Source organism: Panthera pardus, unplaced genomic scaffold, assembly GCF_024362965.1.
Source record: "Panthera pardus isolate Hobbes unplaced genomic scaffold, ASM2436296v1 HiC_scaffold_13, whole genome shotgun sequence".
Taxonomy (NCBI): Eukaryota; Metazoa; Chordata; class Mammalia; order Carnivora; family Felidae; genus Panthera; species Panthera pardus.
This window is the reverse complement of record NW_026526688.1, coordinates 127,434,108-127,461,235: the sequence shown is the minus strand read 5'-3', so window position 1 is coordinate 127,461,235 and position 27,128 is coordinate 127,434,108. Positions and strand designations below refer to the sequence as shown.

The 27,128-nt window shown below is 35.6% G+C and overlaps 1 protein-coding gene and 1 long non-coding RNA gene across 3 annotated transcripts in view; one reads left to right on the top strand and one right to left on the bottom strand.

Moving 5' to 3' along the window:
* The window catches only part of GRID2 (glutamate ionotropic receptor delta type subunit 2), a 1,432,440-nt gene that overhangs the window by 1,071,882 nt on the left and 333,430 nt on the right, over positions 1–27,128 (top strand). The window lies entirely within an intron of this gene.
* Positions 5,137–27,128, bottom strand: part of LOC109275855 (uncharacterized) — a 50,014-nt gene continuing 28,022 nt past the window's right edge. Inside the window, exons 2-3 of the long non-coding RNA XR_002084413.2 lie at positions 7,881–8,066; positions 5,137–5,268 (exon numbers count right to left, since the gene is read on the bottom strand). This is a non-coding gene — a long non-coding RNA (uncharacterized LOC109275855). The remainder of the gene's footprint in view (positions 5,269–7,880; positions 8,067–27,128) is intronic.

Sequence of the window (27,128 nt, the reverse complement as noted above, 5' to 3'; positions counted from 1 at the left end):
AACAGGAGATCAAAGGCATCAAAATTGGCAAAGATGAAGTCAAGCTTTCGCTTTTTGCAGATGACATGATATTATACATGGAAAATCTGATAGACTCCACCAAAAGTCTGCTAGAACTGATACATGAATTCAGCAAAGTTGCAGTATACAAAATCAATGTACAGAAATCAGTTGCATTCTTATACACTAACAATGAAGCAACAGAAAGACAAAGAAACTGATCCCATTCACAATTGAACCAAGAAGCATAAAATACCTAGGAATAAATCTAACCAAAGATGTAAAAGATCTGTATGCTGAAAACTATAGAAAGCTTATGAAGGAAATTGAAGAAGATATAAAGAAATGGAAAGACATTCCCTGCTCATGGATTGGAAGAATAAATATTGTCAAAATGTCAATACTACCCAAAGCTATCTACACATGCAATGCAATCCCAATCAAAATTGCACTAGCATTCTTCTCGAAACTAGAACAAGCAATCCTAAAATTCATATGGAACCACAAAAGGCCCCGAATAGCCCAAGTAATTTTGAAGAAGAAGACCAAAGCAGGAGGCATCACAATCCCAGACTTTAGCCTCTACTACAAAGCTGTCATCATCAAGACAGCATGGTATTGGCATAAAAACAGACACATAGACCAATGGAATAGAATAGAAACCCCAGAACTAGACCCACAAACGTATGGCCAACTCATCTTTGACAAAGCAGGAAAGAACATCCAATGGAAAAAAGACAGTCTCTTTAACAAATGGTGCTGGGAGAACTGGACAGCAACATGCAGAAGGTTGAAACTAGACCACTTTCTCACACCATTCACAAAAATAAACTCAAAATGGATAAAGGACCTGAATGTGAGACAGGAAACCATCAAAACCCTAGAGGAGAAAGCAGGAAAAGACCTCTCTGACCTCAGCCGTAGCAATCTCTTACTCGACACATCCCCAAAGGCAAGGGAATTAAAAGCAAAAATGAATTACTGGGACCTTATGAAGATAAAAAGCTTCTGCACAGCAAAGGAAACAACCAACAAAACTAAAAGGCAACCAACGGAATGGGAAAAGATATTTGCAAATGACACATCGGACAAAGGGCTAGTATCCAAAATCTATAAAGAGCTCACCAAACTCCACACCCGAAAAACAAATAACCCAGTGAAGAAATGGGCAGAAAACATGCATAGACACTTCTCTAAAGAAGACATCCGGATGGCCAACAGGCACATGAAAAGATGTTCAACCTCGCTCCTCATCAGGGAAATACAAATCAAAACCACACTCAGATATCACCTCACGCCAGTCAGAGTGGCCAAAATGAACAGATCAGGAGACTATAGATGTTGGAGAGGATGTGGAGAAACGGGAACCCTCTTGCACTGTTGGTGGGAATGCAAACTGGTGCAGCCACTCTGGAAAACAGTGTGGAGGTTCCTCAGAAAATTAAAAATAGACCTACCCTATGACCCAGTAATAGCACTGCTAGGAATTTACCCAAGGGATACAGGAGTACTGATGCATAGGGGCACTTGTACCCCAATGTTTATAGCAGCAGTCTCAACAATAGCCAAATTGTGGAAAGAGCCTAAATGTCCATCAACTGATGAATGGATAAAGAAAGTGTGGTTTATATACACAATGGAGTACTACAGGGCAATGAGAAAGAACGAAATATGGCCCTTTGTAGCAACGTGGATGGAACTGGAGAGTGTGATGCTAAGTGAAATAAGCCATACAGAGAAATACAGATACCATATGTTTTCACTCTTATGTGGATCCTGAGAACTTAACAGAAACCCATGGGGGAGGGGAAGGAAAAAAAAAAAAAAAGAGGTTAGAGTGGGAGAGAGCCAAAGCATAAGAGACTGTTAAAAACTGAGAACAAACTGAGGGTTGATGGGGGGTCGGAGGGAGGGCAGGGTGGGTGATGGGTATTGAGGAGGGCACCTTTTGGGATGAGCACTGGGTGTTGTATGGAAACCAATTTGACAATAAATTTCATATATTGGAAAAAAAAAAAGGATGCAAATAGGGTTAAAGGAATCAATAAGAGTGTTGAAGCACCAGGACCTAGATGCACAGCAAGTCTTGCTTGACTGCCCTGATGGGGCATGAGGAGGAAGTAATACTAACAGATTTAGCAATAGCTAGAACTATGGGAGAGAACTTCCACATGGCAAGAGAATGGAGAAAGTCATGGCCAAACCACAATCAGGCAGTGAGGAAGTGAGAAGAGAGGTTACCCCAATTTCACTCCTCCTGTGTTTCCATCCCTTCATTGTTTTCAGTTGAAAATCTAACCAGCGTCAGAGGGCAAGAGAGCCTAAGTGAGGAAGACCACGAAGGTCGGAGTGCCAGGACACAAAGCAGGGCAGTGAAAGACATAGTGGATCCAGAGGGGAAATAGGGACAACCAACATCAGCGTCTACTATTTGAAAGGATCTGTTAAAAACTTTAATGTGTCATTTAGTCCTTATCAAAACCCTACAAAAGATGTAGTAATGACATTAGAAGGATGAAAATAGGGCACAAAAATGTTCACTGAATTTCCATGACCATATAGCTAACAAGAGCTACCGATGAGTTTCAAGCCCAGAGATCTGAGTTCCAGAGGCCATGACCTTAGCCTCTTTTGTACTCTGCCTTAAGAATCAGAACGAAGTCATGTTAGGTTTAAATTAAATATAACTCTTGACACGTGAGGGTTCCAAATGTTATGGGATTGATAACTTCGGAGACTATTTCTAAATAGCGTCACATATGGATACCTATAATCAGCCATCACCAAAGCTACATAAATGTCTTAGAAATGGAGGAAAAGATAGAATGAGAATAAATTCAGACCCTACAAGCTAAGTCCTTTTCTAAACTTTTTGTTTTTATATTTGGCCCACTAATCTCGACTTTTTATCAAGTGGACCAAGTGTATTACTACAAGGCACTTACTAAGATTTGTTTTTACCTTTTAACTTTCAAAATAGTCCAACTGTGGATAACCATAAATGAGCAATTATTTCATTCAATTTTTTTTCATAGCAATTCACAAATTGTTGTTGGAAACATCAGAGTTGTAAATATCATTCTAATACTTACAAAAATACAATGGAAAGAATTTGGCAACAAGTGAAAAGAAAGGCTTGAGAAGCTGTGCATTTCAAGATACCTGAAAAACATAAACTGGCATTTAGAAGGAGTTCACTGATTAATACTTATTTTCAATAAGTATTTGGTTTTGCTTAAAACAGACACATGGCTGCGAAACAGCCATGGCTAATGAAACATGAATTCACTCAGAAATTCATTTGAGAAATACTTATTGAGTGCCTTATTCTAGGTGCTTGGGGTACATACAAAACAGACAAACATACTGACTTTTGGGAGTTCTATTCTATCAGGCATCTTCTAAAGCTCTCAGAATTTTTTTTTTTTAATGCAATACCATTGTCCTACATTAAATATGCAATATAATATTCCTTTGCCATTACCATAGAAATAATTTTAAAACTTTGTATAAATACATGATTGGAAATTGATGGTAAAGCTGTGGTGGTGATTTCTCTGTATTTTATACATTCAAAACCATACAATTTTTAACATTTTAGTATCTGTGAAATCAGGGTGCATCTTTCAATTAATGGTTCCTTGCAATTATATTTGATAGCATATTTTATCTTTATTTGTGGTAGGGAAAACAACTGTGCATTTTATAACTGAAAACATTTTAGATTAAATAATATAGAGAGGGTATTTTTATAAAATTAATTAAGTTAATGGATATTCCTGGAAAGTTGAATTCAACAAAACTGGGCAAGAAGCCATCATAAAGAGAGAGACTATTTTAAAAAATTCTTCCAAAAGAAAAGAAATAGCATTAGTAAATGAAGCCAATTTTTTTAAAAAAAGGAAATAATAGCAATTAAAAAATTACTATCCAAACTAAAACTACCATTAGAGTCATAACTCTAAAAGTAGGAAATAGAATACACAAAAGCAGCTCATCTTAAACCAATACCACATAAAGCAAAGTCCAAACTATGTGTTGAGAGATGGTAAGTTTCCCCAAGCAAATCACCATAAGAGGGGTATGGCAGGCAGCCACCAACTGAGTAATCGTTTTAAGAGTAATTTCCTTTTCATAAAATGTTTACCTATTATTAGTCTCACTTCTTAGATTTTTTTTTCACCAGGCCTTATTTCCCACTGAAAATTTACATGTTGTCCGAGATCAGAGGAAGGTAAAACAAACTATAAACCATTAGCCTTGACTCAAGTATTTAGTGAGCTTACATTGTAAGCTAAACATTGTGCTAAATTCCAGAGAGGCAAAGATAAGTAAGATACAGTCTCTACTTTCCAGGAACTCTAAATAAACCATTTTATCAAAATTATTAAGTTTTCTATCAGAAAGTAGAACCTGTATGTGAAGGACTCAGAATTAAATACATTTTTGGAGAGACTGAAAAAGAATAATAAAGTTGAGAGAAATATACAGAGAGAAATAGAAAAGGACAGATGTCACACTATTTTTATGATCTAATTTCAGCAATGACATCTAGTAATGACCTCATGGCTTTATAGGACATTTTAATTCCTTATTTTGTTGTGTTCTTTCATTCAGAAATCTTTGTAACTCTTTTTTTCTTGTAGTAATTTCATTAATTTTATATTCTCCCTTTAACTATAAGTAACAATAAGACACAAAGTTCGTTTCACTTAAAATGCCTGGTATATAAAAGTCGATCAAGAACTATTTGTTGAATGAACAAATCAAAATATTCAGATAGACTGAAGGTGTGTGTGTGGTGAGGCTGAGGGGCAGGGACTGGAGAGAGAGGAAAGGAAACAAAGGAAAGGAAACAAATTAAAAAACTATATGTAATTACAAAAAATAAGAACAGGTGTGCACACAAAACTATTCCTTTGAATAGGCAAGACTATAATTAGGTGGTCTTAAGATTCCTCATTCTTTGATTTCCATTCACTAGGTCCAAATTTCTAAGAGAGATGGCAAAGGACAGCCTAAAGTGACAGGTATTCTTTTTTCAGCGTGGGATTTCATCTGGAATATTTTCCCCTTTATTACACCTTGGTGAACCAATCACACAATTTTGATGGAATGGTGGAGAGACCCCTTTGTTTTATTTACACCCTGAACAAGTCACTAAGCCTCCTGGTTTTCACTGTTCCTTCTGAAGAACATCTTGTTTTCTCATACTTCCCAGAGCTCCAAACACCATGGCTAGGTCCATCAATCCTTAGTAGTCAAAGCCTAAATGGATGAAAAAGCACAGCATTCAATTTTTGTAGATTTCTAACCCATTTACTCCTTCTCCCAGAATTTCCTCCCTCTGATCATCTTAGTGAGGGAGGCAGGAGTAGATACCTGCTACCTCTCTGCCTCCTCAGATAATCATGTCCTAGTGTTCCCATTGTGTCTCCTTAGCTTTTCCAACCATTTACTGATATACTAAGCCAGCATTATTGTATTGATTCAGCATCCTCTCTATGACAGGCATTATGTTAGGTGCTAGGGATGCAGAGGTAACAAAATAGCATGGTTACTGCTGTCATAGAACATGACATTTACTGGGAAATATTGGCAACACCCAAATAAAGACACTAATGAATGGGACAAAGGAACTGCTTCTTTGACAGAGAGCTACCTGAGGTGTAGCTCTCAAAATGTGAAGGATCTTTATGTATATCCTAAATGTCTCACAGAAAATCTTTGAGGGTGGAAGATGAAGAGAAAACAAGGGCGACAAGGTGGTTTGCACATAAATAAAACTCATGTTATATTATTGGACTATTAAAGTCCCAAATCAATAGGAATAAAATCATATAATCTATACACTATTTGACCAACTATTTACCCAGAAACTCTATAATTTTGATCTGAACTTAAAATTTTACAGGTAGACACAGTATTAAATACAAAGAACTTAAATAATTATTTTCAGAAATCAAAAAATTCAAAGCTATTAAGTCTTTTGACAGAGTTGACACTAGGAAATAAGTTAACCCACTTACAGTGTTTGCAAATAACTATATGCTTTTAAGGTAAAGAAGTAGAAATGTTTAACTCAAAACATCAAGAATCATTTGTATCAGAAATAGCAAGGTCATATGTGATGAGAAGTTACAAATAATCTTGAATCATTTAATATTCTCTTGGTCTTAGGAGCAGTCATTGTTAGCCCTTTCTCCCCACAATATTTTCACTTACAAGTGCACTGATACTTCATAATTCATTGTCCCACAGTCTGCAGAAAGTATAGAATTAGACAAAATCAGGATAATGGACAAAGAGAAAAAGAGCATGGTATTTTAAGGAAAGGACAATCCAAATAGAAGGAAAAACCTACCTCTTTTTTTTTTTTTTTTTTCTCTTGGACTGTGCCTTTTCAGAAATTTATTTAACATTCTTATATTAAATTCAAATAAATAAATCTAGGGTTTTTAAAATGTATTTTTTAATGTTTATTATTTATTTTGAGAGAGAGAGGGAAAGAGAGAGAGCATGCACAGGAGTGGAGGAAAGGCAGAGAGGGAGAGAGAGAGAATCCCAAGCAGGCCCAGCACTGTCAGCACAGAGCCCAACATGGGGCTTGATGTCACAAGCCACGAGATCATGACCCGAGCCAAAATCAAGAGTTGGACAGTGAATCGACTGAGCCACCCAGGAGCCCCTAGATTTGTTTTCTTGGGTTTTTTGTTGTTGTTGTTGTTGTTAATGTTAAGGGATATTGTGACCAATGTGTAGCAAACATATTCTCAATTTGTACAATATACAAGAAAGTATGAAGTTTAGAAATAATAATTTATGTATGTCAGTATAAGATCAAGGAGTGCACTTATTTTCTTCTGGATGCACATTTTAACAAAAGAGTAAATGACATGTGATTACTTTTCTTACTGGAAGTACTTCAGCCTATTTCATTGCCTTTTTTCCACCTAGTCATCTCTTCTCAAACACTCATACAAAGCATTTAGCATTTACTAAAAAGAGTTCTGACCTTACCAGTCAAAAGATGTCAGTTCAAGTTCGTGCTTTCAATTAATGGATTATTGAATTTATGGAAACCAAGGAGCTATTTTCAACCTCCATTTTTCTGTCTGTAAAAAGGGAATAATGAAACTGACCTTTAATGAGATCAAATAGGTTTTTATGAGTAAATAGGTTAAATTATGTGAAAGAAGTTAGCAATGTACAGTGTTTTTAAATATAAGATGTATTGTGTCTGCAGTAGAACAACGACGTGTAAATTAACTGAAGAAAAGAAGAAGTGTGAATGAGTGATCACAAAAGCATAATTAATCATTGTCATCAATCTTTAGATTTTTGTGGGAAATTATTTAAAAGACCCTAAGGTGGAAAAAGACACATAAATTGCAGAATCGTGACTTTTAGGCCCAGTTACTGTTACCTTAATTTGAAAACCTGCTAATGAGAGCCACCACAACTCTCCTCCTAGTGAAGTTTGTACTTTGTAGAGGAAAAATGGGCAGTAGCAACAAAAAATACCTGAAAAAAAAAAAAGCCCCAGATTATAAACTGTAAACATTTCTAGAAGTCTGTGTATCTAATTATATTGTCTCATAAGAAAATTGTGTTTGATTCCAAGTTAGCTTTAAATACATTCTATATTAATAGATAACTTAAAAAAAAATGCCTTAGTAATAGCCCTGAAATTCATTGTCCTCATTTTTTTGCTGAAGACATAGCCTTGTTTTTGCTACTGAAAGACCTTCATCATTTTGAACCCCCACAGAGATTTAAGCTTTCTTGAGGTCTCAGCTTGTCATCCTTCTGAGACTAGAGGCAAAGTTAGGGGCTGAGAGAGTAAGTGTGACAAGAGACCCCACTGGACAAGTACTCACAGCAGGCAGGTGGCAAGCTCCATAGCTCCTACAGCAATGTCTGAAGAGAGCTCCTTTGGAAGAGTTAATAAATAATGCAGTTTGGTTCAGGACTTCAGTCAAAAATGGCATCTCTGGCTCGGGAAATTTCCAGTGGAGAAGTTCCACCTCCAAGTTGGCAGAGTGAGGAGTTCATGGACCCACTTCCTAGCAAACAGCCAAAGTTTCAAAAAATTAAGTAAGTAAACAAACAAACTAATAAATAAAGTCATTTAAAGTCTGGAAATTTTTCTAAGGGCATACAGAAAATAAAGTAACACTTATTCAAGAAAATCTAAAACTCAGTAAGAACAAGAGTCTGTGGCATCTGAACGTCATCCCACTCCTTCTTCTTCCACCTCACTCCCTGCCCTACTTAATTTGATGGAAGCTCCACTCCAAGCTGTTATCCCAAGAAGACAGGGTTCCCCTGCCCCTAAATTCCCAATCAAGAATTATTTTATCTGGAGGGACAGGCAGTTAGCATTTCTTGTACCTTCCATCTCCAATCTGAAGAGGCTAAATTCCTGGTGACAGTGGGCAACATTTTGGGGGCTCTCTTTCTCCATGTAGCTCCCACCACCAGGATGCAGGTTTTGCTGCAGGTGTAGCAGGCCTGGAATACTGGGACCTTGATCTCTATCACTCCAGCTTGCTCCAAGGCCAGAGGTTCCAAGCCAACAAAGGTAAGTAGAGAAGACCAGAGGCTTCCAGCCAACCCAGTACTCAGGGTAGTGGCACAAAGAATTTGCTTAGGGAAGATAGAGTCCATAAGAAAAGAGAGCACCTAAGCATTCTCCAATTATTTGAAACAGTATAGGGAAATTAAGTCTAATGCTCTTAATTAAGAGCAACAAGCTAAGTTATAAGCCAACTAGTTCACCAGTGAAAACCAGGGAAAGAGATAGCTAAAAATAGACTTCCTGGAGTCAGAATGAATTTTAAAGTCTGACTTCAAAAATAAAATTTTGTTCAAAGAAATGAGCAATTTTTGACCCAGGACATTACTGAAAACAATAAAGCAATCAGCCAGTGATTCATAGAGCTTAATGACTATAATGAATATGACACAATATCTATATGGACACAAACATTCTCAAAAAAATGCTAGCAAACTAACTGAAGGCACATATAAAAAGTGGAATTTATCCTAGGAATGCAAGATTGGCTCAACTTTTGAAAATCAATGTAATATATAGCATTAATTAAAAAAAAAAAAGAATAAATCCACAAAGTCATCTCAATAGATGTGGAAAAAGAATTTAATAAAATCAAAGACTATTTTATGATAAACACTCAATAATATGGTAATAGAAGAGAATTTCCTCAACTTGGGAAAGAACATCTATAAAAAAAATTCATCAGCTAGTGTCATATTACTGGTGAAAAACTAAAAGCTCCCTCTCCTAAGGTTAGTAAAAAGACAAGGATGTCAGTTATCACTATTCTTATTCAATATTGTTCTGGAAGTTTTAGCCAGCACAATTAGGCAAGGAAGTTAAATAAAAGGAATAATATTAGAAAAGAAAAAGTAAAACTTTCTCTATTTGTAGATGACATGATCTTACATATAGAAAACCCTAAAGCAAAGTGTGTACATACACACATACACATATGCACACTGTTAGAGTTAATAAATGAGTTCAAAAATTTTTTAGGGTACAGATCAGTGTACAAAAATCCATTGTATTTTTGTATGCTAACAATGAAAAATATAAAAAGGAAATTAATAAAGCACTTCCATTTAAATATATCAAAAACAATAAAATAAGAATAAACTTAACAAAATAACTGCAATTTTTGTCCATTGAATGCTTTGGAACATAGTTGAAAGAAATTAAAAAGTTCTAAATAAATGAAGAGATATTGTGTGGTCATAGATTAGAAGACTCATTATTGTTAAGATGGCAACACTCTCCAAATAGATTTATAGATTCAGTGAAATTCCTATCAAAATTCTAGCTCCTTTTTTTTTTTTTTTTTTTGCCATAATTAACCAGCTGATTCTAAAATTCATGTGGAAATGCAACGGAACCGGTGTAAGCGGAAAAAGGCAACAAAAGAGAGTCGTGAAAAAGAACAAAGTTGGAAGACACACCTCTCAATTTCATAACTTACTAATAGTTATAATAATTAAGATAGCAACTTATTAGTTAAAGGTAGACATTTAGATCAGTGGAATAGAACTGAGAGACCAGAATTAACGCATATATCCATGGTTAATTGAATTTAAACAAGAGTGTCAAAACCGTTCAATGGGGAAAGAATAGTCTTTTCAAAAATCATGCAAATACAACTAGGTAGCCGCATGCAAAAGAATGAATTCATTCCCTACCTCAAACCATATATAAAAATTAACTCCAAATGGATCACATAGACTTAAATGTAAGAGCTAAATCTATATAACTGTTATAGGAAAACATAGGTGTAACTTTAGTAACTTTATTTTGGCAATAGATTCTTAGATATGGCATTCAAAGCACAAACAACAGGAAAGTAAAATGTTGGATTTCATCAAAATTAAAAACATATACTTCAAAGGGCAGAATCAAAAAAGGTGAAAAGACAACCCACAGCTTGATAGAAAAATGTTTGCAAATCATGTATCTAGTATACATAAACAATAAAGTTGGAATGGTTCAATATGAAGAAGAAAAATAAACCAATCAAAAATAGGCAAAGGATCTCAACAGACAGGTTTTCAAAGAATGTGTATACATTGTCAATAAGCACATTAAAAGATTCCCAAAACTATTTGCCCTTGTAGAAATGCAAATGAAAAATATAATGAGCTACCACTTCACACCCTCTAGGAAGGTTATACATCAAAAGGACAGGTATAGCAATTGTTGACAAGATTGTGGAAAAATTGGAACCCTCATGCATTGCTGGTAAGAATATAAAATAGTGTAGCTGGTTCAGAAAGCAGTCTGGAAGTTTCTCAAATGGTTAAACACAGAGTTATTATATGATATTCCACTCTAGATATATGCCCCAGAGAAATGAAAACTTATGTACACACAAAAACTTGCACACAAATATTCATAGCTTTATGAATAAAGCAAAAAAAAAAGGGGGGGAACAACTCAATGTCTATCAGCTGATGGATGGATAAATAAAAGCAGTATACCCATAAAATGGAATATTATTTGGCAATAAAATAAAATAAAGCATCAGTAACATGGTACATGGGTCAACCTTGAAAACTATGCTAAATGAAAGATTCCAGTTACAATAGATAACATATCATATGATTTCCTTTATGTGAAATGTCAAAAATAGGCAAATGTATAGGCATAGAAAATAAAATTAGTGATTGCCTAAGGCTGGAGAAAATTAGGGGTTTGGGATATAATGGCTAAGGGGAACTTGTAGTCGACTCTGGGTCTGGCGTTCTTTCTTGTCCATCAAGAAAGCGGGACACAGAATTAAAAAAGCAAAAGATGGCTAATGTCCAGGAGAAGACAAGAGCCCTGATTAAGGGTCCTTGCTCCTCTTTTATTAGGATCAGAAGGCTTACAAACATGGTGATGGACGTGCACAAAGAGACAATGAAACTGTGAACATTAACTCCTGGGCATGAAGATCTGTGGGGTTAGGGGTTTGGGTTAATACAAACCAAAATCCTGGCACCAGGGCAGAAGGTTGTTTATGACAGACTTGAGACACCACCTCTGTTTACCTAAACTGGTCTAGGGGACAAGAAAGACAGAGTTTGCTACCTCAGGGTCAACAAGGCACCTGTGTTTTGCTAATTAGCTCTGCTCTGGGCAACTTTGCCCTGCAGCAGTCTATAGCCCTATTTACCTGTTTACCTAATTTGATCCTTCCTTTCTGTGAAAGCAGCTTTCTGCTATTGTACTAAGTTGGGGGTGTTTCTGCCCTGAATACCTAACCTTTTTTACCTCATATACCTTTATCCTGTACTGAGGCCTTTGCCCTTCCCTATCTATACTGGGTCCTTTGCCCTGCCTTGCCTATACCTATTTACCTAAACTTGTTTACCCAAACTTGGGTGTGAACGTCCCATGGCTTTCTAATTCTTTATGCCTTGTTAACCCATTGGTGCAAGCTCAGGGAATTCCTAAGTTTATTCCCCACAGGAACTGGAGTTCTTTGGGGAATAATGTTCTAAAACTGATTGTAGTGGTAGTAGCATGTCTGTGAATACATTGAAGCCACTGAATTGTGAACACTTTGAAGTGAATTATATCTATGTATATTATATCTCAATGAAGTAATTTAAAAAAAGAAAAGAAAAGAAACGTCTGGAACCGGATTATATTGAAATCCCCAGTTCTCCAACTCTCTGTGATTCTATTTCTTCATCTGTAAAATGGAAATAATATTATCTACCACAGAGAGCTGCTATGAAAATTAAAGGAATTAATGCATGCAAAGAACAAAGGACTTACAACAGCCTGGCATTAGGAAGTATGTGTGTGTGTGTGTGTGTGTGTGTGTTAGTTCTTTTTATGCACAGAGGGTTAAGGGAAAACATAAAAGAAGCATCCAACTGTAGCACAGTGGGAGAGGCTTAAAGAAAGGATGACCAAATTAATTTTGAAAGATGAGCAAGGATTATCAAGGCATAAGTAGAAGGGAAGGTGTATGCCACAATGTAAAGAGTATATGTAAAAGTATGCAGACATCAAGAATTTAAAGTATCCTAAAAGTAAATATGAATGTTTCCTGAAATAAGTGAAATTGAAATGCTGAAAATTCCAGCAGCCTGTGTGTAAGTTATTTTTTTTAAGAGCCCCTTTGGAGACAAGTCAATTAGAAATTTGCTTGTGAAAGTGAGGTTAGCATGATATAATTTAGATAAGGTGCATCAAGTTAAAGATACTATCATTACAATTTTGATCTAGCCTGCAGTTTAGATAAAATGGTTCTCATTTTTGTTATGGAAACAGTGTAATCAGTAAACATAGCTCCTTAATGTACACATATTTTGTTGTCTCTTCTGCTGATTGTACCCATCTTATGTGAGAGAAAAGGGAAGAATGTGATTTTTATAAACAGACACTTGAGGATTATATGCAAATGATGGCCTATGCACCTGATGTAATTTATAGTAACATGAATATGTGTTCACTTCAGTACTGACTGAATAAAATCATCATGAGAATTGATGCATGACAATGGCTTGACAATATCTTATTCTTTCTCATCACACCAATTTTTAAGATGATTGCTGTCATGCAGACATGTGTGAGTATCACTATTGCACTGAGAAACTATGTATGACCGGATGTTTTTCCTTTTGGAAGCTGAAACCTGAACTCTCGGACTTGTGCTTGCCTTGCCAGCACATCTACTGAACTCTCGGACTTAATAATGAATAAATATTTCAGAGATGTATTATATAATTTACTTCTGAAAAATAGATTTACTAGTTGTTTCCAGGTGTTTAGTAAGATATTGACAGTCATTTGCAAATTCAAAGATGTAGACCCAGTGGGTCTATATAACCTCCATAATTTCTGCAGTATTCTAAACAAAATTATATGAACTATATTATACTTCATTTTCAGAATTGGATTATACCACTGTATCTGAAAGAAGCTCAAATGTCAAGGTGACTTTGATGTTTTAAGTTATCTTTCACCAATTCAATGGTTTTAAGCATAGTTACAAGAACACAAGACCGGTCCTTAAATAGAATTCCTCAGAAATAAACATAAGTATAAAAATAAAAACTAGAGAGATGGTTCTGCTATAGAGTTTACTCTTTGGAGTTACAAAAAGGGATCTATTAATGACTTAATAATCATTAAAACTTATAGATAATGTTACCAGCTAACCCTTAGAACACAGTTACTAAAAATCTTATTCTTCATATTTTAATATCTCCTGCTTTCTTGGAACCCTCAAGATTATTATTTACATTTTCTTGATATGACCTAGACTTATAGCTAATTCAATAACTTCTTCAAGAGGCACCTGAGTGGCTCAGTTGCTTGAGCATCTGACTTCAGCTCAGATCATGATCTCATGGTTCGAGGGCTTGAGCCCTATGTCAGGCTCTGTGCTGACAGCTCAGAGCCTAGAGCCTCCTTTGGATTCTGTGTCTCCCTTTCTCTGCCCTCCTCTGCTAACCCTCTGCCTCTCTCAAAAATAAATAAACCTTAAAAAAATTTTTTTAAATAACTTCTTCAAGTTACCTATATGGTAAAAACTAAGCATTGAATTTGTGTTTGTCTGACTCCCTAACCACCCATGATAGAGGAACAAGTACTAGACTAAATTGTTCTTCTAAACAACTAGAAAACTGAGCAAAGAATGGAAAAACCTTCAAACATTGGTTAGCAGGTGAAAAAGGATTTTGATTACTAAGAGGTTAGAAACAACTAAGTGATCCCAATAATCACCCCAGATTTCTGGCTGGTGGCAATTTCCATACTAGAGGCACAGGAATAAATCCAAACCAGAGCTTGTCAGCCTCACTGAGTTTAGAAATTAGAGATATAAGTTTGGGAAGGCTGAGTTGGTTGGTAATTTAGGGACATGCTCTGGAATAGAGGGAGCCACTGAGGAGGTATTAATACTTTCAGAAATTCTGAGTCTTGGCTGAGTAATAGGTTGTAAATGCATATGGAGAAACTACAGAGCTGGGCAAAAAATGAGAGGAAGCAGATCAATTCCCATAACTCACATATGATGTAGAGACTTTAGAAAAAGATTTCATTTGGGGTGGGGGATCTTTTTCTACCAAGACTTTAAAAGAATATATGAGAAGCATGTGTTTATCTTTGAAATATGTAGCAATTAATAGATATTTAGGTGAACAAAGTTAGATAGCTATAAAGTGGGATAGTCCTATGTATCGTGTTATATTGGTGTCTTAAATGTTGCCCTGACCTCTCAAAAGGTCCAGCTTCTTATCAAGAAGATGAATATTTCATCTGCCAGTTTTGAACTTTAATAGCATGTTGATGGTGCTGCTGTTTCATAGTTGACCTAAATTAGCCTTGGATAAACACATGAAAAAAAATCACAGGACGTTGTCTTTGCCTATGTTTTAGAACACTTCCCAATCAGTAAGGAAAAGCAATTTTGAATTAAAATGTAATAATTAGATTTATGTTTACAAAGGAAATAAATTTTGAGAAAACCTAGCATGCTTCCCCAGTGCCTCTCAAAGAGCCATGGAGTTGGATGGCAGCCTTTCCAGTGAGGGGCTAGACTTTAAGTAGGATTAAGATTCTTTCAGGGACACAGGAACAGGTTTTGACCAATAGGGAACCATTTATCAAATTGGTATCCGTTGAACTAAATGGGACCCTAGGGTAGTCTGAAATGAAGAGATACCTCCAAAAAGCATTCAACATGGGAGTAGCTTACTCATCTGTCAGCTTCCAGAACACAACCAGCTATTCAAATTCAGCTCCCTCCAGGGAAGCAGGAGTCAGTCAAGGAGAGAACCACCATACTGCATCGAGGTCCCAGAAATGGAAAAGTTGGTCAAGGAAAGGAAGGCAAATGCATACTCTTTCAGAATACACCCCTTGGGTTTTTTAATGATCGGTTGGAATACAAAGAGGTTTGGGTTTTAAGGTGTCATTTCACAGCATCTCCATGTAAACTGTGTACTAATTATTTTAACCTGGAAACAGAAAGGCAATCATGCTGGAAACAGAACTGTGATTCTTACATGTTTAAGATCTTTTAGCCAGAATTTCAGGTTCTCTGGGTGATGGAAGTTAGCATGAGAAAATGAACTTTATATTTTTTTAAGGGTTTTTTTTTCTTTGGTAGACATTATTTTATTTATTTTCATTTTATTTTTCTTCTCCTCTTTTTAAAAAATTTTTAACCATTGCTAGTGGCATGATATGTGAAATGGGAAAATGAAATGTTCAAACTAGTTTTTTCCCACTGATTCTTATATAGAGTAATGTGTTCCACAGTTAAGTTAAAAATAACAAGCTGTATGTTGTTCTGAGCCACATATAATCTCCAAGACCATGGTCAATAAAGCACTCAAGAAAATGAAGATTTGAAGGCAGAATGGTCTGAAGTCTATTGGGGAAGAAAGAAGAAACTGATTAGCATTTGAAAGCAAGGTCTTTTACTTTTTTAAAAGTCAAGGAGAATAAAAAAGTGATCACTCATCAAGAACAAAGAGTTTGAAAAATATCTCACCTTTGTTTTATTAGTTCTTTCAAATTTTAAGAATGACTTTTGGTTATCAACTCCAAGAACCAAGATGCATTTTAATACACATAGCATTGCATTTGGGAACACAAACCTAAGACAGTTTGTGGAATGCAAGAATAAATAGGACCAATGCTTATTTTTTGACATTCCTAAGTGACTTTTGCTCTATGAAGGATGTCATAGACAGGATAAGTGTTAGGGCTGGTTTAGGGTAAGTATTCTGATTTATTATACACTAAACTATAGCAATACAAAAAAAAAAGTTTTCTACATCTTTATATTTTCCAGTAAATTATCAGAATTTCCCTCTAATTCCTTAATATGTGTCTCCATAATTAATTCAACCCTGTAATTCATATCCACAACCCTGATAAGAGCTGGCACAGAGGTCATTTTTATGTCTTATTATTATTTTTAATAACATTTCAGGTAATCTTTTTCATATGCTTATTAATTTGTGAAACAGAATATTGTCTTTGTAGCGTCAAGTTCAGACTTCTCTACATTTTGTAAATCCCCATAGATTTGTTTCTTTCTTTTAAATATCAGCACCTTTCTGCTTTCTACTGTTATGTTTCTGCCCTCTATGCAGGAGATCTTTTCTTTTAAGCTTCCCACTGTGCTTCGTAATAAAATCAAAAGAAAAAGGTACATCCTTCAGAAAGCATTCAGCTCACTAGAAATAGAAAACCTGTCACCTTATCTTAAAACCTTAGATCAGGCAGGCCAGTGGCAGAAATAGTGAGTACATTTTCTACAAAGGATATAGAATGGGCCTAGAGAAATTATTAAGTGCCTTGTTCTCTCCAGATCTCCTTTTAGGGAAGAGACCATCTTTGTTCAGGAAAAAAAAAAAACAAAAACAAAAACAAAAAAAAACTTGAGACTGATGGGAGAGAAACTTTTCCTCCACCCTCTTAGGTTCCAATATTGGAGGGCCTGTGAATTAAGGGGCAGTAGGCAGATTAACGAGGAAAGGCAGATTTCCTTCAAAAAGCAAATTGAAGGCAGATTTCCTTCAAAAAGGAAAGAAAGGAAGGGTCTATTGTTTGTTTGTTTAATTCTAAAGGGAACGAAATGTCTGTCTCCTTCCTGGAATTTGCAAGAAACTCCCCTGGAGGAGGGTTAATGGCAGTTGAAGTTTCAGGAGACTCTGCTTTAGTCAGATAAGGAAAGTTCAGATAAAATTTTAAATGTTTTCACTTTAAAATAATCTTTGTGCTAAAACTGTGATCCCATCAATATGCTGACTAAAGTTGAAGTGTGAATTCAGAAGAAGAGTGTGTAAATAACTCTACTTTAGAAATGAAAAGGAGTTTGAGACTATGGAGTGTGGAGAGAGGAAGAATGATTGGTTGAGAAACTGATGAGGTTTTGGGGCGATGGTGGGGTTCATGGGCTGATAGCCAAGAAAGAATTCTTGAAGACATCTTTGGTGCAAAAAGGTGACTTTATTGAAGCACAGGGACAGGTCCCATGGGCAGAAAGAGCTACGCTGGGGTTGTGAAGAATGGTTGCTGGAGACAAAGTCAAAAGGGAAGTTTCCAAAAAGATTTTCATATGCTAAAGACTCACAGATTACTGGAGGTTTAGCTATTGTGAAACTAAGGTTGTTTTTCCCTCTAGCAAAACATTAACATTAAGACAATAAAGGAGTTCCTGGACTTTAGGCTCTTGATGGGATTGCCTTTTTGTTGTAAACTCTTGGAGAGTCTTATCAGTTTAACCATTTGTGTGTTTTGTTTGTTTGTTTGTTTCTTTTTCCCTTTCCTGTTTTTGGGTACCCGGGAATGTCCAAGGAACATCATACATGCCCCACCCAGGCAGGGGGTAGGGAGGGAGGGCAGGAGTGGTGGACGGATTCCATGCTAGCTTGTACTTTTCCCTAGCCTGCATTATGCTCCATCATCAATACCACCATGTATTAAAAGACCAAGTTGTTTTTCTTGTATCTGCTATGTGGTTTCTGAAACTCCTCCCCACCACCCCAAGCATGTGAACATACCAAATGCTGAAGACAGTCTAAATTAGTAGTGAAGAATGATGAGGTTTTGGAGTGATGGGGGGTTTCAGAGCTGACGGCCAAGAAAGAATTCTTAAAGATTTTTTGTGTGTGTGTGAAAAAAGGTGATTTCATTAAAGTACATGGACAGGAGTCATGGGCAGAAAGAGCTACACTGGGGTTGTGAAGAGTGACTGGTTATATACTATGGAGTTGGGGTAGGGAAAGGCAAAGGGGAGGCCTCCAGAAGGACTTTCATATGCTAAAAAGTTCTCCTAAGATAACTGAGGCCTTGATATTGTCAGCTAAATGTTTTGTCCTCTAGTAAGGCATTAGCATTAGGATGGTAGGGGCTTCCTAGAGAAATGTTATACTCTATATTTGCCTCAAGTATTTGTCAATAGACTGCAGGTTATAAAGAAATTTAATTTTACCTGCCATTTCCTTCTTGCCTTTGAGCATTACTATAGAGGGGAGGGTGATGTTGGGGCTCCAGAAAACCGAGTCTATAGCTTTCTGGAGATTAGGCTATTGATAAGATTGCCTTTTTTTTTTTTTTTTGTAATTTACTAAGATATTTTTAAAGTGATGGAGACTCATGTCCTACATGACTGTGGTCTCTATAGCTAACCATTTGTTTTCTTTCCTTTCCTTTGTCCTCAGGCAGCCAGGAGTGCCTGAGGAATATCACACACATCACACCTGGGTGGGGAAGTATGCTAGCTTCTATTTTGCCCTCAGCTTGCCTTATGCTCCCTCATCAAAGAATACAGTCTTTAGTATCAGACAACACTGGATTCAAATTTCAATCTTTCTCATGAGCTTGTGAGGTCAGGAACATTACTTATCTACTCTGTTCTCCAAGTTTCAGTTCTCCCATTTGTAATATGACAATAACAATACCAGAGTATTCCAAGGACTAAGTGAGATGATGAAAATAAAGTGAAAAGGATATCACAGGCCTCATGCAAGCTTTTTATTATTGTTGGTGTTTTTTATTTGCTTCTTCCCTTAGCCTGAAATATGCTTTGGGTTAAAAAAAAAAAAAATGCTTGGGCTCTGAACTTCCGTTATTCTACTAATTCTTTCTCATGTGTCTCAGACTAGTTCTGTCTCCACTCCATTTTTCATTCTCCAGCCACTAGGCTTCTATTTTGACTTCTCCAAAGAAACTACTTTCCAAAAATCATCATGATCTCCTACTTGACAAATGATGGACGTTTTCACATTTTATCTCTCTGTACCCATTACCTACATTAGAATCCATTGCCAACTTACTCCTTGAAACCCTGTCCTCTCTTGAGTCCTCTAGCAGTGTCTTTCCTGATTCTCTTCTGACCTCTCTATTCCTTCTATCTCCTTTGCTGAAGTCTCTTTTTCCAAAATTCCATTTCTGAATGTTTCTATACTTTCCCCCTTAATGACTTCATTTACTTTCTTCTTTTTTCTTTTAATTTTTTAAATGTTTATTTAGTTTTTGAATGAGAGACAGAGTGCAAGCAGGGGAGGGAAAAGAGAGAGGGAAAAACAGAATCTGAAGCAGGCTTCAGGCTGTAAGTTGTCAGCACAGAGCCCGATGCAGGGCTCGAACTCACAAACTGCGAGATCATGACCTGAGCTGAAGTCTGATGCTTAATCAACTGAGCCATCTAGGCTCTCCTTTATTTTTGAAAATTATAAACAAATTTTTATTCCCAACCCTGGCCTCTCCCTCATACTTTAGACTGATTCATCAAACAAATGTTAAAATAAGTATTATATATTCAATGATAAGTTAGAAAATGTGGAAAACAAAAATTAATAGCAAAATCATTCATAATTCCCCCATCAAAAACTTAACTAAATATTTTAGCGTTTTTTCACTTATGAGCTAAACAAAACTAAGTTACTTTACCCATAATAATGGAGATAATTATGATTCTAAACTCAGAGGACTATTGGGCATAAATATACAAATAGCACTTGAAAAGTGCCCAGCATATAATAAGTCGTATACAGGTGTCTTCAGCTATTATTATTACTTATCATTATTTTTCAAACCACACACCGCTATGGACTGAAAATTCATATGTTGAAACCAATCCCCCATGTGATGGTATTTTTAGCTGAGGCCTTTGAGAGTAAGCTGGTCATGAGAGTGGAGCCCTCATAAGAAGAGACACAATAATGATCTCTCTGGTCTCTGCCAAGTGACATGGGGCAGCCAAGCCCCTCATTAGACATTGGATCTATTAGCACCTTGATCTTGGACTTCCTAGCCTCCAGAACTATGTGAAATAAGTATTTTTTAAGCCACTCGGTTCATGGTAATTTTTTATAATAACCTTAACTAAGACACACACATTCATGGATAGTTTTGTGCATTTTCTTCCTATTTAGCAATATATGAATGAATATTTTTAATGTAAAGAAATAGCTTTTGTACAGCAGATGTGATCAATAGTTTTTTTTTTGTTTTCTGTTTTTTGTTTTTTGTTTTTTTTTTCCCCAGCTACCTGATGAATTATCTTTACATTTGCTTCAAACTTCCATTAACTTACCCAGGCTTGTATATAATTTCCAACACGTCAGCTGAAACTCAACATTTTTATTTCTCATTCACTGAAATGTATTGAATGCACATTAAAACAATGTTCTTAAAGTGATATCTTTAATCTATCTAAAACACTAACAAAAACAAACCAATCCCAAACTTAAAAATGTTATTCTTGGTTTAAGAAAATGACCTGTGGCCCAAGTCTGAGCAGATGGCACAGTACCAGGGCACTGAGACACTGGGGTTGATGACTGAATGTGCTGTGTAGTAGTTGATCATACAGATACACTTACAAAAAAAAAAAATCCATACTTTTTGAGCATTTAGTTTGTTTTCAAGCTCTCACTGGAGAAGTTTCAATGAACATTCTTTTAGATACATTCTAGTGTGTATTTATGATTACCCTCTTAGATGTAAAATTACCAGAAGAAATAATATAAAAATATGAAGGCATTTGCCTTCCTACTGTGAATTTGTTTGCTTGAAAAGCTGTTGCAATTTTCACTCACATAAGTGGTGTATAAGAAAGACTGTTTCTTCACATGCTTGTTGATAAACATTAACATTCTTTTTCATCTTTGTCAGTCTGATGAGCAATAAATAAAATAATTCAACTTATTTTAATTTGTATTTTTCAAAGGTGTGTTAAGAGAACAAAAATAAATAATTCATCCTCAGTGTTTGCTATTGGACTTTGTCCCTTTAAAATTTAATCTTTAAAGATTATGATGATTTTAACATTTGCAATTTCTTCCAATAAATATAATTTCCCTTTTAGCTGATTATATGAGTCACAATTATGCAGAAAAAAAGAAAACACATATTTTAATTCTTCTATTAAATTTGAATGTGTATTAATTTTGTATTCAGTGTTGTAGGTTTTTACAAAATACTCTCTTTGGTTGGATGTTAGTTTATTGACTAAGTTTATTGACTAAGTTTATTGAAAGTTATAATTCCTTTAATAGAATTTGACACATACCCCAAATAAAAAACATTCATGGAGAGTCTCAGAAGTCCATACTCTTCTGAAGCCTGATGCCCCCACGAAGTATGGCATAGCTTTATAACACTGATGCCTGATGCCCCCTAGGAAGTATGGCATAGCTTTATAACACTCACTTCTCACTAAATATCACATCTAGTATTTCAATGAATCCCATCAGCTCTACTTTTATGAGTTACCAGCAATCCAATTTCTTCTTATCAAATCCATTTTCCTACCAAGTTATGATCAGCTCACTTCTAGTTTACTGCAAAGGACTTGTAATTGATCTCCTAGCTTCTGTCCTGTTCCTTCCAATCTATTGTCAATAGTAACTGTCAAGTGTCTAGTAAAGTGTTAAACATATTAGATCATGTCCCTCCTCTGTTCAGAGCCTATTTGGCTGTCCATCTCCGTGGAAGTAACAGCTAAAGTCATTACAAGTTTAAAGGTCCTGTTTAAGCTCCACCTGACACATACCCATTACTGCTCAGACATACCCTATTTGATTCTAGTCCCGTAGGTTTCTGCCACATTAGTGTCCCTCCATCTCTCAAACATGTCAGAGAAATTCCTGCCTGACACCTTTGCACTTAGTCTATTTTCAGTCTGGTGCTCTTTCTACAGAGGCTTTTCCTAATTGAAGGCACTGCCTTTTCTCACATGCTCTTTGTTCTCATTATTTGTTTAATTTTTCCCTGCAGCACTTACCATCGTCTGACATAACATATATATTACTTATTTTTTGTCTTCTGTCCCTCCCAGTGTAATGTAGGTCCAGAAGGGTAGAGATGTCTGTTTATTGTTTGCTTTATTCACTGTCATATTCCTAACATGTGCCCGGCATTAACACTCTTTTGAATGACTAAAAAAAAAAGAAAAAAAAATCTGAATTTCTGCTATTTTCCTGTAAGGAATATTACTTTGGATAGAAATACCATTAGTCATAAACATTCCAAGTTTAATTTTATATGACTTTCACTGTGTTCTGATATTTAATTAGTTTGTATTTATTTTTTTTTTTTATTATTATTTTTTTTTAATTTTTTTTTTTTCAACGTTTTTAATTTATTTTTGGGACAGAGAGAGACAGAGCATGAATGGGGGAGGGGCAGAGAGAGAGGGAGACACAGAATCGGAAACAGGCTCCAGGCTCCGAGCCATCAGCCCAGAGCCTGACGCGGGGCTCGAACTCACGGACCGCGAGATCGTGACCTGGCTGAAGTCGGACGCTTAACCGACTGCGCCACCCAGGCGCCCCTAATTAGTTTGTATTTATTAAATGTTTTTATATCCTGATGGAAATAAAATCTTATCATAAGGTTCTGCTGACATTTACTAACATTACTGTTCTTTGCAATATTTTGACATGAACACGATATATCAACCAGAAAGCTTATAAATATCATCATCGTTCTGAAGTCAAATGTTACCAAGTTCTTTAGTTTAATATTTTGTAGACGTCTTACATTTGGTGTAGCCACATGTAACTTGCAACTGCAATATGCTATGTCTCAAAACATGTTCTGGATACTTTTTCTTGGGATAACTGCACTTATGAAGTACTATGTACCTAGTAAACTTTTAACAATATCTATAGAATAGAATTGACTCTCCCATGTGGCTGTGCACTTAGGTTCACTTAGGTGTTAAATTTAGCAAAAATAATGAGGACTTGGACCAAGCAAACAAACAAAAAATATTATTCAGCAGTCATATTCAGAGAGCGAACTGAGAGTCTGGTATTTCTAAGCTTATATATGATAATCACATGGTCCATAAAATCTTAGTCTCCTAAAATGTATTTTCAAGTGCGTGCTAGGGAAAATCAATAAATGAGAACTAATGTACTTAGGATTGTTGTGATTGCCTATTGTCCTTGGTAACCTTGTATTCCCAGTTACAACATCCTATATTTCTTTCAGAGACTCATGAAAACAAAATGAACATTTTTTTTGTTGTTGTTTTGCCACTCTCTAGTTAGCCTATAAGTCACTAAGATGTAACCATTTCATGATTTGAAAGCAGTGTATAAAATCAAATATTTTATTTTTAAAATGAATTATTGCGCATACTGATAGCTTTATGTTCAATTCAAAGTATTTTTTTTCATTTAAATAGCTGCCTACAAAATAGGAGTCAGAAATAATATGTAAGATATGGTTTTAGGAAGATAGAAGGGCTTTAAAATTTACTTTTATGATTTATAACTTGAACGCTGTGTGATAAAAATACTTAAACAAGGAGTTTGAAAGATACGCTTAGTGCGGTATTTTCTAAATATTTGCTCTTCCATAAAATCCTTTTGCAAAAGCCCCTTTTAAAACATTTTCGTTGCATATCCCTGTGACCTGCTTTTCTTCTCTCCAAGCAACTCAGACATTCTTTTCCTTACATCGCCTAGACTGTTTATTACTCTGCAGATATTCAGCATGTTTGTTTTACTATCCTGATATCTTAATATGTTTTTAATAACAAATTTCATACCATTAGCCTTTTTAACTTATAGAGTTTCAAATATTCATAAAAAAATAATAATTTGTGGGCACCTGGGTGGCTCAGACCGCTAAGCATCCAACTCTTGCTACAGACTCAGGTCATGATCTCACGGTTCATGAGGTCCAGCACTTCATTGGGCTCTGAGCTGACAGCACAGAGCCTGCTTGAGATTCTCTCTCCCTCTCTCTCTCTCAAAATAAATAAATAAACTTTTAAAAAAATAATGATTTTTTTTTCCCAAGGAGAATGGTGGTCATTAGTTTTGTATCCCTAAGCAAAATACAAGTTCACACTGTGCATAAAGACAACTCTTGTTTGCTTCAGCCAGGAGCATATTTTATGAGGGGAAAAAATTTAAATAGGCCATTAAGAAATGTTCTAATTCTATTTTTAATGTTTTTGAGCTATGCCTGTGAGCAGAATTACAAGGAATTTTCAGCAACTCAATCCTAGTTTCTCCATCCCGGCATTCTGTGAAGCTGTGCGTACCAAAACCTCTAAACAGCTCTCAGTAAAGCCTTGGCAATAGAGCTTGTCACTTGTACCTATCAGAAATGTCAGATGCTTTTTGCCAACTCTATCACTAGCAAACAATATTGCATAGTTATTAAAATACGGGAATTAGCTACAAAATCTGCAAGTGGCAAACAGTGTTGTAAATCAACTAAGCAATTAGCATGAGATTTTTTAAGTGACTGAATACAAATTCAGAATTATGAAGTTATTATCTAATAACCCAACAAGTGATGTGAATAAATCCTTGCTAATATGGAAATTATCAAACCAATGAAATACTCTTTTCTACAAGCAGGTCTATGGGTCCTCATGCTAATGCAGTTAGATTGATAAACTACAGGCATTCTGTGAAAGCTTTGTTTATTCCAATTGCTGAGGATTCTGCTTAGAGAATCTGTCATCCAAATGATCAGCAAATCGAAATCTGCAATTTGTTTTCATTTAATAGACAGACAGGTTTTCACCAGCTTAAACTCAGTTCTATTAATACTCTTTGAAACTAATTGCTGGAAAATGAATTTTAAAGGCAGGCTTTTTATAATTTCTTCCCCCTCCCAACCTGCACTCCCCATCTGTATAATAGACGACTCGAGGCCATCTGTATACACTTTGGAAATATATGTTAAATAGGCACAGGCTATAATCTCCTGTCATTCATCTGCATTGTTGCAAAGGACCCCTGGACCTTGCTTCTGCCACAATTCATCCTATACTCTGTTCTCAAAATTACTTTATGATTATGCTATTTCCCTTCCACAAAGCTCCAGTTCCTTGCCAAATAAAAGGCAGAAACCTGAATATGGCTTCAATGCCCTCCATTATCTGGCCTCACTTACCATACTTTTATTTTTGTTTATATGCAATGTAACACTCATACAGAAAAAAAAGCTCAAATCATTATTTAATGAATAATTAAGTAACAACCAGCAACCACTGTCTAGAACAAAAAATAGAATGTTCTCATTACTACAGGAGCCATCTTTCCTTGTGCATCTTTCTGATTATATCTTCCCCAACATCTCAGAGCTAACCACCCAGAGGTGATCACCTCCTTGGTTTTCTTCAGAGTATCTCCACCTGGGTGTGGATCCTTAAATATATAGTTAACTTTACCTTTTTATGGATGTTATAAAAATGGAATCAGACTGTTTTCTTCCAGTATTGTTTTTTTCACCCAATATTATTCTTTTAAAAGTCTGTTCATGTTACTGTGTTTCTTAAATTTTAAGCTGTTTAGTATTACATTGCATCCATATACCAAACTATATTTATCTTTTCCATATTGATGAACATTTGGATTTTTATTATTTCCAGATTTGGGCTATTACAAACAATGCTGCTATAAGCATTCTTGGGTATATATTTTGGTACCCAAAATTCTCTAAGTGTTCATACCCAAGAATTGAAATTGTTAGAACATTGCTGTACATGTCTTCATGGCTAGATAAATATTTCTGTAACATTCAAAAACAGGCAAAAGTAATTTGCCTATAAACATCTCCATTCTCTACCAAGCATGTCAAGATGTTTTCTAAAGTGTTGAACCAGGCACCTGGGTGGCTCAATCAGTTAAGAGGCTGACTCTTGATTTCAGCTCAGGTCATGATCTTGCAGTTTGTGAGTTCAAGCCCCTCATTGGGCTCTGTGCTGACAGTGCAGAGCCTGCTTGGGATTCTCTTTCTCCCCCTCTCTGTCTGCCCCTCCCCTGCTTGTGCTCTTTCTTTCTCTCTCTCAAAATAAATAAATAAACTTTAAAATTTTAAAAATAAAGTGTTGAACCAATTTAAACATCCAGAAATAGTGAATGATAGCTCCTGTTTCTTCGTATCCTTAGCAGTATTTGGGATCATCAGACTACCTGTCTTTCTGCTTCTCATCTCTTTACTCTTGCTTTAGGATTTTCTAGTTGTTTATTCCTTTGCACCATTGGCATTTATTCTGAGCTATTACAGGTCACTAATTCTCTCTTTATCTGTTTCTAATCTGCTCATTAACTCAGTCATTAAATTCTTTGGATATTTTCTTTACCAATTCTTAAATTTCTCTTTAGTTCTTTCCAATTGTGCAATGACACTTCATATGGTTTCCAATTTCCTATCAATTTGCCCTATATTTCCTTAAACACAGTAACATAATTTTTACAGTATGCATCTGAAAATTTCAGTATATGAGTCCTTGAATGATCTATTTCTGTTGTATACTATTTCTGCCAGTTCTATATATGAAATAGAATTTCATTTTACATGATATTTTTGACTTCTGTTTTGAATATTGTATTCAAGCAATTACTTGAAGGAATAATGTAAGACCAAAAATGATGATACTTCCTCTAGAGAGTATTGTGTTTTGGGTTTTTTTTTTTTCTCTGTCAAGCATCTGGAGTCTCTCCCAGTCTCACACCAGTTTAAATTTCATTAAAATGTGAGACAAATTATGGAGATCTACATTTTAATCTGTAGGTTGAAAATTTTGAACTCCAAAGATATAAAGTTGAAGTAAAATGATTTATGATGAATTTCTGTTCTGTAA